Source organism: Miscanthus floridulus, chromosome 3 (genome assembly GCF_019320115.1).
Source record: "Miscanthus floridulus cultivar M001 chromosome 3, ASM1932011v1, whole genome shotgun sequence".
In the NCBI taxonomy this organism is placed as follows: Eukaryota; Viridiplantae; Streptophyta; class Magnoliopsida; order Poales; family Poaceae; genus Miscanthus; species Miscanthus floridulus.
In genome coordinates this window covers 76,526,017-76,537,453 of record NC_089582.1, presented here as the reverse complement: position 1 = coordinate 76,537,453, position 11,437 = coordinate 76,526,017, and positions in this window count along the sequence as shown.

Sequence of the window (11,437 nt, the reverse complement as noted above, 5' to 3'; positions counted from 1 at the left end):
ATGTGTCTGTCCTCTTCGAATCCGTGCTTCCTAGGTCATCCTTTTCCCTAGCCTCTAGTGCGGCTTGTGTGCTCGTTGTTTCCCAAGCCAAGGCTAAGCTCATCTCTCTCTCTAGAAGGATTGAATGAGCCATTGTCCTTGTTTTCAGCATATTTCAGTATCCTTGATACTGCCTCTTGGGTCTTCGACTTATCAAACTTAAGATTACCACCGGATGATATGTACTCCTCGCATATATCTAATTCCTTGAGCGTACCTTCAAATTCTTCACATCGATATTCCCAGCAGTTGTGGCTTCTTCATCCATCTTCCTAAACTGCTCTTCCTTGGTATAGTAGCCACTGAGTCCTAGATGATGGTGGTGTTTGTTCCTCTTCAGCCAGCTCATTGTTATGGGCATTGAGCTCCAATGCCTCTGGTGAAGTCTTCTGAGCCACGAGCTCCTCTAATTGACTAGGAGTTATGTTGCCAAACTTGTTGAAGGGAGTTAACCCCTTTTGGATATACTTCTTATTGAGCTCTGACCTTCAACGTAGGAATGACTCTCCCATGATCTTGAAAGCATTTTTTACCAGTTCGTGCTTACCTTCTAGAAATCTAAAATTGAGCTTCAACTGCTTATCTCATAGTTCATCCTTTTTCTTCTCTGGTACCTCTTTCCAGTTAGGGATTGCTAGGTTCAATTTATCTCTTACTAGGGCCCCGTTAGCATTACAAAATTATCCTCTGAATTCCTTTGGCTCAAGGATCTCCCCTGCTAGCCCGACCTCCGTTATCACATAGCATGCCTTATCTGGATGTTGATTTGCTTTTCTATCCCCTCATTTCCTTTTTGGCTTGGTAGTTTTGTGGTTGTGTCTTGAGGTTGTGGAGCAGAGGCCTCAATGTACGTCTCTATTGCTGTTGCCTCTGCTCTCCTTTCCTCTACTCCATCTTGTCCGGCAAGATGTCACGGACGTTGACGTCGTCTTTTCTGAGTTTTAGGAGGGACCTGTATATATGACAGGTCAAAGTGTTAGCAGAGGTAACACAACCAAAGCTTTAGCAAAATTTACAAGCTAAGGCTTTACCCCTACCTCCTTGTTCGGGTCAAAATTCTTGTCCAAATCTTCCTCCATTGGCCTCCTTTCTGGCTTCACGTGGGAAAGGATCCTCGGGGCTTACATATCCCTCTTCTGAGTTCTCATCATCATCATCCTCTTCTTCTTTGCCTTTAGCAGTCTCTCCTGCTCTTCCTTCTACTCCCCCTTCCTCCTCGTCACACTGCTCCTGAGTAAGCATCACTTATAGACCCTTTTCTAACTCGTTATCGAACTGCTCCTAAGTAAGTTGGTCCTCTAGTGCTTGCTCCTCATAGGTTGGCTGCTCATCATGCTCGGGGCATCAGGCTACACTATCCTGGTGTCCATGACATTATTTCATGCTTTTGTTCTAATAGATGCAAGAAAGTGTGCTTTAGGTACGCGAGAAGGTATAAAAAATCAAAAAGGTCTATAAACCAAAGTAGTCCTATAAAACAACAATATATCAAAAAAACGAGTAGTAGCAGTAGTAGAGGCCTCAGAAGCATGTCAATCATCATTTGATCATGAACTTGGAGCATCAAGGCATCATAACAGAGAAGAGAGGAGAAGGTAATGTAGGGGCGGCTGCTAATGATGCTAAGTTCTTCATAAGTTCTTGATCATCAGCTCATATTCCATGTAATGTATGAACTTGGACAATTTCATCATCGGCAAAACAAAGGAGAGGAGAGGAGAGGGGAGATTTGGCCAAAAAAAGCAACAGCTGCTTAACAAACATAGAACAACAACTGATGGCAAAAATAGCCAAAAAACAGCTGACTACTGCCACATGGTTGGAAGACCCCTGCAGAATCCACCAAACAACAGCTGCTTAACAAACATATATATGCTCACTATTAACAAACATAGAGAGAAGAATAGTAGAGCACAAAGAATCTAGAAACTACAGGTGCAAAATATATACTGAAATTAGATTGAGAGAAACTTCTACTAAATATATACTGAAGCTACTTTTAAGAAACTTATACTAAAGATTGAGAGAAAATACAACACTTATACTGAATATACAATTAAGATGACATAATAAAACAAACTGAACAACTTAAAAACTTAACCAAAACAATTAGAGTTAATTAAAATCTAAACTAATAACGGTAATGAACTTGAAACTAAGTCTAGATACTCTAAAACCTCAACTCTAACTGAAAAAACTTAACTAAAATAAAAGTAGAGTAAACTAAAAATTGAACTGATAAGTAACTGAAACTAAAACTAAAGTCTAGGTACTCTGAAACACGAACTCAATCTCAAAAAGTTAAATCAAACAAAACTAGAATTAACTAAAAACTAAACTGATAACTATATCATTTGTATGACATACTTGTAATCTTAAAGGCGACTAAAGAAACTTAAAGCATATCAACTTCCATGAGTCCGTTTGGGAAGGGCAATTCAAAACCAAATAATTAGGATTTACTTCTGAAAGGATCAAGATGCCCAAGAGGGGGGGTTGAATTGGGCTAATTCTAAATTTTCTTGCAATAATCAAATCCTACGGATAGCCCAATTAACCCCTTGTGCCTAGAAAAGTGTTTCTATCAAATTAACGCACAAAAGACTTGCAACCTATGTTCCAAACTTACTCTAGCATGGGAATTCTATGAATGTAAAGACAAGTATTGAATTGCTCAAAGTAAATACTTAAAGTAAATGCTCAAAGTAAATGGAGAGAGGAACGCGGCGATGTTTTGCCGAGGTATCGGAGAGTCGCCACTCCCCACTAGTCCTCGTTGGAGCACCCACGCAAGGGTGTAGCTCCCCCTTGATCCGCGCAAGGATCAAGTGCTCTCTACGGGTTGATTCTTCGACACTCCGTCGCGGCGAATCACCCAAAGCCGCTCACAACTTGAGTTGGGTCACCCACAAGCTCCGCCGGGTGAACACCAAGCTCCCAATCACCACCAAGCCGTCTAGGTGATGGCGATCACCAAGAGTAACAAGCACGAACTCTCACTTGACCACGCGAAGCCTAATGAGAAGATGGATGCACACTTGTCTACTCTTGATTCACTAATGAGGTTTCACTCTTGGATTCTCAAATCACAAACATCTCACTAGGACCTTGCTCTTCTTGGCACTCACAAACTTGTTTCTCAGCTGTTGGAATGAGCAAAAGTAACTCCACACACGAGTGGAGCTTCTATTTATAAGACAGCCTGAAAAACGAACCGTTATGAGCTTCTGCAGGGTGACCGGACGCTCCGGTCATGCTGACCGGACGCTCTGGTCAGTTCAACCCGCGCAACAGTTTTCAAGTGATGACCAGATGCTGTCAGGGTCTGGTCAGTAATGACCGGACGCGTCCGGTCGCTCTTGGATGCTTACTGTACTCGACCGGACGCTGGATACTCAGGGTCCGGTCAGTATTGACCGGACACGTCCGGTCACACTTTCTCAAGTCTGGACCCTTACTGGAGTCGACCGGACGCTGGCCCTCAGCGTCCGGTCACATTAACCTTTCAGCGTCCAGTCACACCAGACTTGTTCTCCTCGGTCAAATAAACTGATCGGACCCTGCGGCCAGCGTCCGGTCGCACCGGAGCCAACGTCCGGTCAGTATTTGACCCTCCATTCACTTCCAACTCTCGATCATTTGTGAATGAAGTTTGCTCTATGGGATCAAAGGGCTTCGTAGGAGCTACCTAGAGCTAGTTTTAACAAGTGTGCACCACACCTAACTCACTAGACTCAACTAGGTCAAACTACCCGTTCATACCCCCCTTAATAGTACGGCCAAAGGAAAAACAAAGTCCTAAACTACTCTAAGTGTCTCTCCAACTCCAATCGATACTTAGAACTAGTCATCCTTAACCTTGTCGTCAATCCTTTGAAAACCGAAACGATTTCCATCGTAGGGGCATGACCAACTCGATTGCCCAATCGATCTCCATTACCATGACCTAACTTAATTGCCTCTGCAAAACACACGTTAGTCATAGTAATATTATATTGTCATTAATCACCGAAACCCTACTAGGGGCCTAGATGCTTTCAACTTCATCGAAACAGGCCAGAAGTGACTTAAACCATGAATAAATATCCATACAGACAGCTGAATATTAAAAATGCTAGCTGTGTGTATCTATTAAGCCATGGTGATGAATAAAACCACTTAACAGGAGCATTTTCATAATATGGTATTAGAGACACTGATGACTAATGAGATGCCAAGTCATGTCAAAGAGAACAATAACATAAGATTTCAAAAGGATATTAACACGTCATGTTGCTGTGGCTGATGGGCATATAAGTATTTATGCAGCACAGATTCGGGTAGGCGTATAGGTATTGGAAGGATACTGATATGTAGGCCTGTTCACTCACGGGTTCAAGCAGTTTCGGCCGGTTTTCCAACCCAGCCCGCTGGTAGACAGTTTCCTCGGTTGGTCGGGTTTTTGTGTTGTGCGGAGGGTTGCTCATCGGGTTGGGTTGGGTTGGGCTGGGTTGCTGTACGGTTTCAATGGTTTGAAACCAGTCCGCTGGCTGGCTGTGCTTGTACGTGCTTCTGGAAACATTTAAGCGATCCGTGTTGCTTGCAATTGCTACATTGACAAATCAATGACTGATTGTACATGTTGGGTTAGGCTGCTTTCAATTGCTGCCCTTGAGAACTAAAAACTAAACTGCAAACGATGTTTCAATCCTGTAAAAAATCATGCTCTAGCTGCAGCACTATTTCTATCATGTACAAAAGAAATCCAAGCACAAATTAAATCCTTTGAAATGCAATTCCTATCATGTATAAAACTTAGAAAAATCCAGCCACATCTTATCCAAACACATCCTGGCATACAAATGAATGTAACAAGGTCGACACAAAGGATTTGATTTTCCAAATCCATCAAGCAACATTTAGCAATACAATCTCAGTGAATCTAATGTCATAATATTGGAAGAAAACCATATCAGAGCCCCACGAGCATATCTTATAATGTTTAATTTGCAACAATTCCAAAAAACCTCAATTATCATCGAGTTTTGAATGGAAGACTGATTTCAAATTGTGGTGATGACCCTGACCAAATATGGGAATATAGACATGTAAGATATTTGAGGAAGAAACAATCACAATGCATGCTATGAACTGATGGAAATACAATACATTGACTCTATAAGGGCCCAATGTATTACAAAATGTGATGCCTGAACTGTTGCACTGTCCTGATATCAAGGTTGTAATAACCTCATGTTCAATATAACTAAATCCGAGTGACTGATCCCATAAATACGTTAATTTTGCACACATCCATATCACATTGAATATAATTACTTGTACACTCAGAATAATCTCATGTTCCTTGTCAGGAATAACTCAAAGTAAGGTTTTGACATACATACATATTCAATTCAGATATTCTTCCTAAGACCACCAAGCAAGTTACAAGTCATAGACAACAGCCAAAAGCTAATCTACAATTCCAGAACAAAAGCTTGCTAGAAAAAAAATCACTGGCAAATTATAGGAGCAAAGCATGATGTACAATTATAGTGGTAGTAGGCTAGGCTAGCACCTAAGGTGACCAGAACATGCATCACTGAATATAACACTAGGCCAGTAGCTAAATAGAAGTCTAACTTGCATCAGTGATTGAAAGTATTTGTCCGATTGATAGACGACTGAAGAAACTTAGAGTTTAACACTTGATGTTGGTCATCAAGTGAAATGGTGGTTGTATGACATAATCGGATTGTATATTTGTTTTTCCCATAGCAACACAAGGACCTTCAGCTAGTCTATTACACATTATTTGCTTGACAAATGTGGCCCCATAACAAGAAAAAATATGAAATGCATAGTAAGAAAAGAATGAAAATGTCATTTGTCTGCATAATCAGTTAAAGCATGCTGGTTTAACTTAAAACAAAAAAGGTACCCTAGTTCACTTATTACACAGCCCTTACATTTGACAAGTTAAAAGTAGAGTTCAGAACAAGTAAACTGCAACCCGAGCTCATGGTGGGAAACCATCAGCAAAGTCCACCAAAAATACAGGGCAAGGGAAATACATTTCCTTGGCTGTTTGGCTGCCAAGGAAAATAGGGCCACATCTAATGTGTCATACAGAAAAGGACATTCACAAATATTTAGATGGTGTTCCCTGGAGTGAACATTGTATCCATTTATCCAAGCATAACTTATTATTGAGCAGCAACCCCTCTTTTGCATTGTTACATATTTTCTTGCTTGATTAAATGCCATCACAGCAAGTTAGTTTACAACATGCTTGGGTACTGCGAACACGCAGTCAGATATCCTTTGATGGATGGTACTGTAATTCATTCCGATAGCATTGCCTCTTTAATCAAGAAGATGAAGAGGCATAAAAAAATTCAGAAACTAAGTATACAGCAAGAACAATCACGGAGAGGAAACAAATAACCAACAAGAAACCTCATGCATTGGATGCAAAAAGAGAAGGTATATTACCTACCTTGTGGGCTCAGGCGGGCAGGCAGCCTAGGGTGGCTTCCTTGCCACCGGCAGTGGGTTCTTGCCGGTGAGAGGAGGAACGGGAGGAGATCCGACTGGGCAAGAGGAAGAGCGGAGAGGGACAATCCACGGCGTCGTCGATCTTTGGGTAGCCACCGCCGGTGCCACCCCCGGTGACCCCAAACCCTGCTCGGCGAGGCACAGCGAGACAACGAGCGTGGCGATGGCGGAGACGTTGTGTCGGGCATGGGGTCCTGAGTTCCTCTCGGGGTGCGGCGACAGTGTCCCCTTGCTAGGGAGGGCGGACACCACTCGAGGGAGGGAGCAGGGACGCCGGGGCGCACCCGCACCACTCGGGGGAGGTAGCAGAGACACCGGGGTGCACCAGCACCGGGGCCGCCGACGGAGGGAGCACGGACACCGGAGCACACGGCGGCAGAAACCCTAGCCACTGGGGGGAACGGCGTCACCCACGGCTAGGGCTCCGCAGTGGGTCCCAGCGGCGAATAGAGCCAAGGAAGACCGAGCCAAAGAAGCTCGGTAGAGGACAGCCAGAGCACACGGTCGGGCGCGCATGGGCCGATGGAGGTGAGAGAAAGCGCGCACGGTGGCGGCAGCGGCGGGTTCGGCAGCCTGATGGCGTCTGAAAGGAAGAATCGCGCCCTAACTTAGAATATTTTTGGTCTCCTGTGGTCTCTGGCTTATATACTAGAGGGCATTTGTAGGGGCGACTCCTGAGTTAGCCGCCCCTACAAATCGATTTTTAGGGGCAGTTCCTGAGTTAGCCGCCCCTATAAATATTTTTCAATTTATTTTAATTACTAATTCTATAATTCATTCATATATAAAGAACACAATGTAAATTTATATATTAGTTTTTTATTATTCTATATATATAAATATATGTATATATAAACAATTTTATTATATATATAGATATAATTTTATATTTTCCTCTTTACAAAAATAGTATTTTTAAATTTTAAAATTTGAATTTTAAAACAACTAATAGAATTTTAGGACACTAAATGACCTCAAATGAAAATTTTATAAACATCAAAGTTGTAGAACTCATCAAGATGTACAACTTATATTTTGGTCATCTTTTCATTTGATAAAATTTGAAAAGTTCAAATTTTAAATTTTAATAAATGGCAACTTCAAACAAGATTTTGAAACCTTAAATGATTTCAAATAAGAAAGTCATGAACATAAAAGTTGTTGAACACATTACTATCTACAACTTTTATTTGATCATCTTTTCATTTGACTAAATTTGAACAGTTCAAATTTTGAATTTTAATAAATGACAACTTCAAACAAGATTTTGAAACCTTAAATGATTTCAACTAGAAAAGTCATGAACATAAAAGTTGTTGAACTTATCACTATCTACAACTTTTATTTTGATCATTTCTTCATTGAACGAAGTGTTAGTAAACATTGTTCACATATCCACATATCACTCATAGTTTCATAAACTATACGAGAGACATGTTGATTTGTGAACAATGTTTACTATCACTTTGTCAGATGAAGAAATGACCAAAATAAAAGTTTTAGATCTTAATGAGTTATACAACTTTGGTATTCATCACTTTTTCAGCTGAAATCATTTGGTGTTTCAAAATCTTGTTAGAACTTATCATTTTTTTAAATTTGAAAATTTGAATTGCTCAAACTTTGTCAAACGAAAAGAATGACCAAATCAACACAGTAACTTGATAGGGCATGATTTTAGAAAATTTTAGGAAAAAAATCATCACATTTGGAGTTAGTATGTGGGAGAAAGACTAGTTACAAATTTTACCCAAAGATTAAAAAGAAAAATTACAACTGTTCATGATGATCAATGATGAACAAGTAGTGATTTCTCTTTTTAATCTATGGGCTGAAACTTGTAACTAGTTTTTCTCCCTTATACTAACTCCAAATGTGATGGTTTTTTCCTAAAATTTTCTAAAATCATGCTCTATCATTTTAGTCTGGTCATCTATCTTTGTCACTAATTTTGGACAATTTAAATTTTGAATTTCAGAAAATGAGAACTTTAAACCTTATTTTTAACCACTAAATGATTTCAGCTGTAAAGGTGATGAATATAAAAGTTGTATAACTCATCAAGATCTCCAACTTTTATTTTGGTCATTTCTTCATTTCATAAAGTATTAAGTGATTTCATAAAGTTTTAGTAGTAATAGGGTGGATATTGAAATAGATTCATCTGGATGTTGCAAAGGGTAGTCTCACAAACATGAATAAATATAGTCTCACACACATACATAAATATATAGTCTCACACACATACATAAATATATAGTCTCACACGCATGCTATAAATAAAGTCTTACAAACACACACACTTACACAAACACTCCACGTTCAACAACTAGCTAGCCCGCTGTAACTGACTTTTCCCTTGACATCTTTTTGTTCCCATGGCAATATGTCTTTGGGCAGGTTCTTTTTCATAACACTGATCTTCTTAGGAAAGTCTATGAATAGTGGCATCTCATCAGTAGTTATTGTAAGCTTCAACATCGTCCATGCCATCAACTCCGATAATGTGCTGTTTTCCGGAGGCAACCACGTGCTTTAGTCTTCTTCTTCGGGGGGAGGTTACTTTGTGAGTCAGGCATATAGAAAACTTGTGCGACACGTGAAGCAAGCACCCAAGGGTCATCTTGGTAGCCTAGATTCTCGAGGTCCAGGACTCTCAATCTGATCTCGTTCAGTTGGTGTTGTTTGATCCAGCGGCATCAAAATAGGGCCATCGTTATATCCCTTCCATAGTCAAGTTCCCATATCTCTTCAATAATGCCAAAGTATTGGATCTTTCGCTCCACTCCATCGAGAGCTTCTATTCGAACACCGTTGTTTTGGTTCACATATTTACTATCCTTTGCGTGGGTATAGTACGTATACCCATTGATGTCACAAGCTTTCCAAGATGTCACTTGTCTCGATGGCCCCTCTGCCAACCTACTGATGGTAATAGAGTCTATGATTTCTCCAAGCGTTATGTTTTGGTCCTTCAACCATGTAGTTAGTCGTTGCTTGTGCTGTTTCATGACCCAATCATCTGAACGACCATTTCCTTCTGCCATAATGATAGCCAAGTGTTCATCAATGTACGGTTGCATCAGTTGTGTACTCTGCAACACACTATAATGCACCTGACTCACCTCTTTATAATCATGGTCGATGAACACTTTTCTACCACTAGTGCCCTTCCCAGCCAGCCTACCCTGGTGACGAGAATCGGGTTTACCAATCCCTTTCTATACTTTTAGGTACTCTTGACAGCACTCGACGACTTCTTCAATACTAGTAACCCTCTATCATGGAGCCCTCTAGGTATGCTCGATTATGCACGTATTGACTTAGAACTGACATGAACCGCTCATAGAACCACATTTCATGCAAGTAGCAAGGGCCCAGCGCCTGTATCTGATGAACCATGTGAATCATGAGATGTGGCATTATATAAAAAAAGTAGGAGGTAAACACATCTCTAATTGGTTTTGTGTCTCCATCAAAAATTCATATAGGTCACTCAGCTCTTGCTTACCAATCGTCTTCTGTGAGATCTTTAAAAAGAAGTAGCACATCTAGGTGATGGCCATTTTTAAGAACTCTGGCTTTATAGCCCTGATTGCAATAGGTAGAAACACTATCAACATCACATGACAATCGTCAGCCTTGCAATGTATTATTGACAAGTCCTTCATCGACACTAGCTTCTTCACATTCGCTGAAAACCCAGTCGAGACTTTGACCCCCCTCAGGAAAGTGCATATAGCTCTCTTCTCTTCTGGTGTTAGGTTGAAGCACGCCGTGGGCAGAGTGTATTTTCCATTAGCCTCAGGTACTAGTAGAGATGAAAACGGTACGGATATTTTCCGACCGTATTCGAAACCGAATCCGTTTAGAGGGGTTGAGATCTGTTCGTATCCGAGTCTGGATATCCAACATCCGATACTGTATCCATATCCAAATACTCAACTCGCATATTTATGATGTCGATATCTAGTCGTATCCTATCCGATATAGTTGACACTATCCGTATTCGAATCTGAATCCGGACAGAAATATGAAAACAAATGTAATATCGGTGATATCCGTCCGTATCCAATCCGTTTCATCCCTAGGTACTAGGTGAAGCTGTGGCATCACGTTTAGCTACACCATGTGTTTCCGTGATTTTAGACCATCCTTTGACTTGCATGTGTCCATCAAGGTAGTAATGAGGCTCTCAAAGATATTCTTCTATATGTGCATAGCATCAATGGCTTGGGGGACCTCCAAGTCTAGCCAATAAGGCAGATACTGAAAGAAGATCGATTGTTTCTTGAAAGGTATGTCTTCGATAGGAGGTGTGCTTCTATCTCTGTTCGTCCCATCCGGATTCTTCTTTCCATAGACGACGCGTATGTTTTTCACCATTCTGTACACGTGTTCTCCGTTATGACGTCTCTCCGAAGGGGGTTCAATCTCTGGGGTGTCGTCATAAAATCTAAAGAACAATTTATTGCGGTACTTGTGACTTGTCTTTAATAAGCGTTGGTTCCTTAGGTAAACTATCTTCTTGGATGCATCTAGGGACACCCATGTAGTACCATCTAAGCAAACCAAGCATCCCAACTTCCCTTTGATCTGTCTAGACAAAGCAAATATCGTGGGGTAATCATTGGTAGTAACAAATATTATTTCTCTACATATGAAGTCCTCCTTTCTGAATGCATCGGTACATCGGCTCCCTATGCCTCCATAGCCTCTCCATTTCTTACATCAAAGGCTCGTGGAACACGTCTATATCAATGCCTGGTTGTTTAGGGCTAGAAATAAGAATAGTGAGGAGAAGGTACTTTCTCTTCTGACACAACCATATTGGGATGTTGTACATGGTCAAGATCACTGG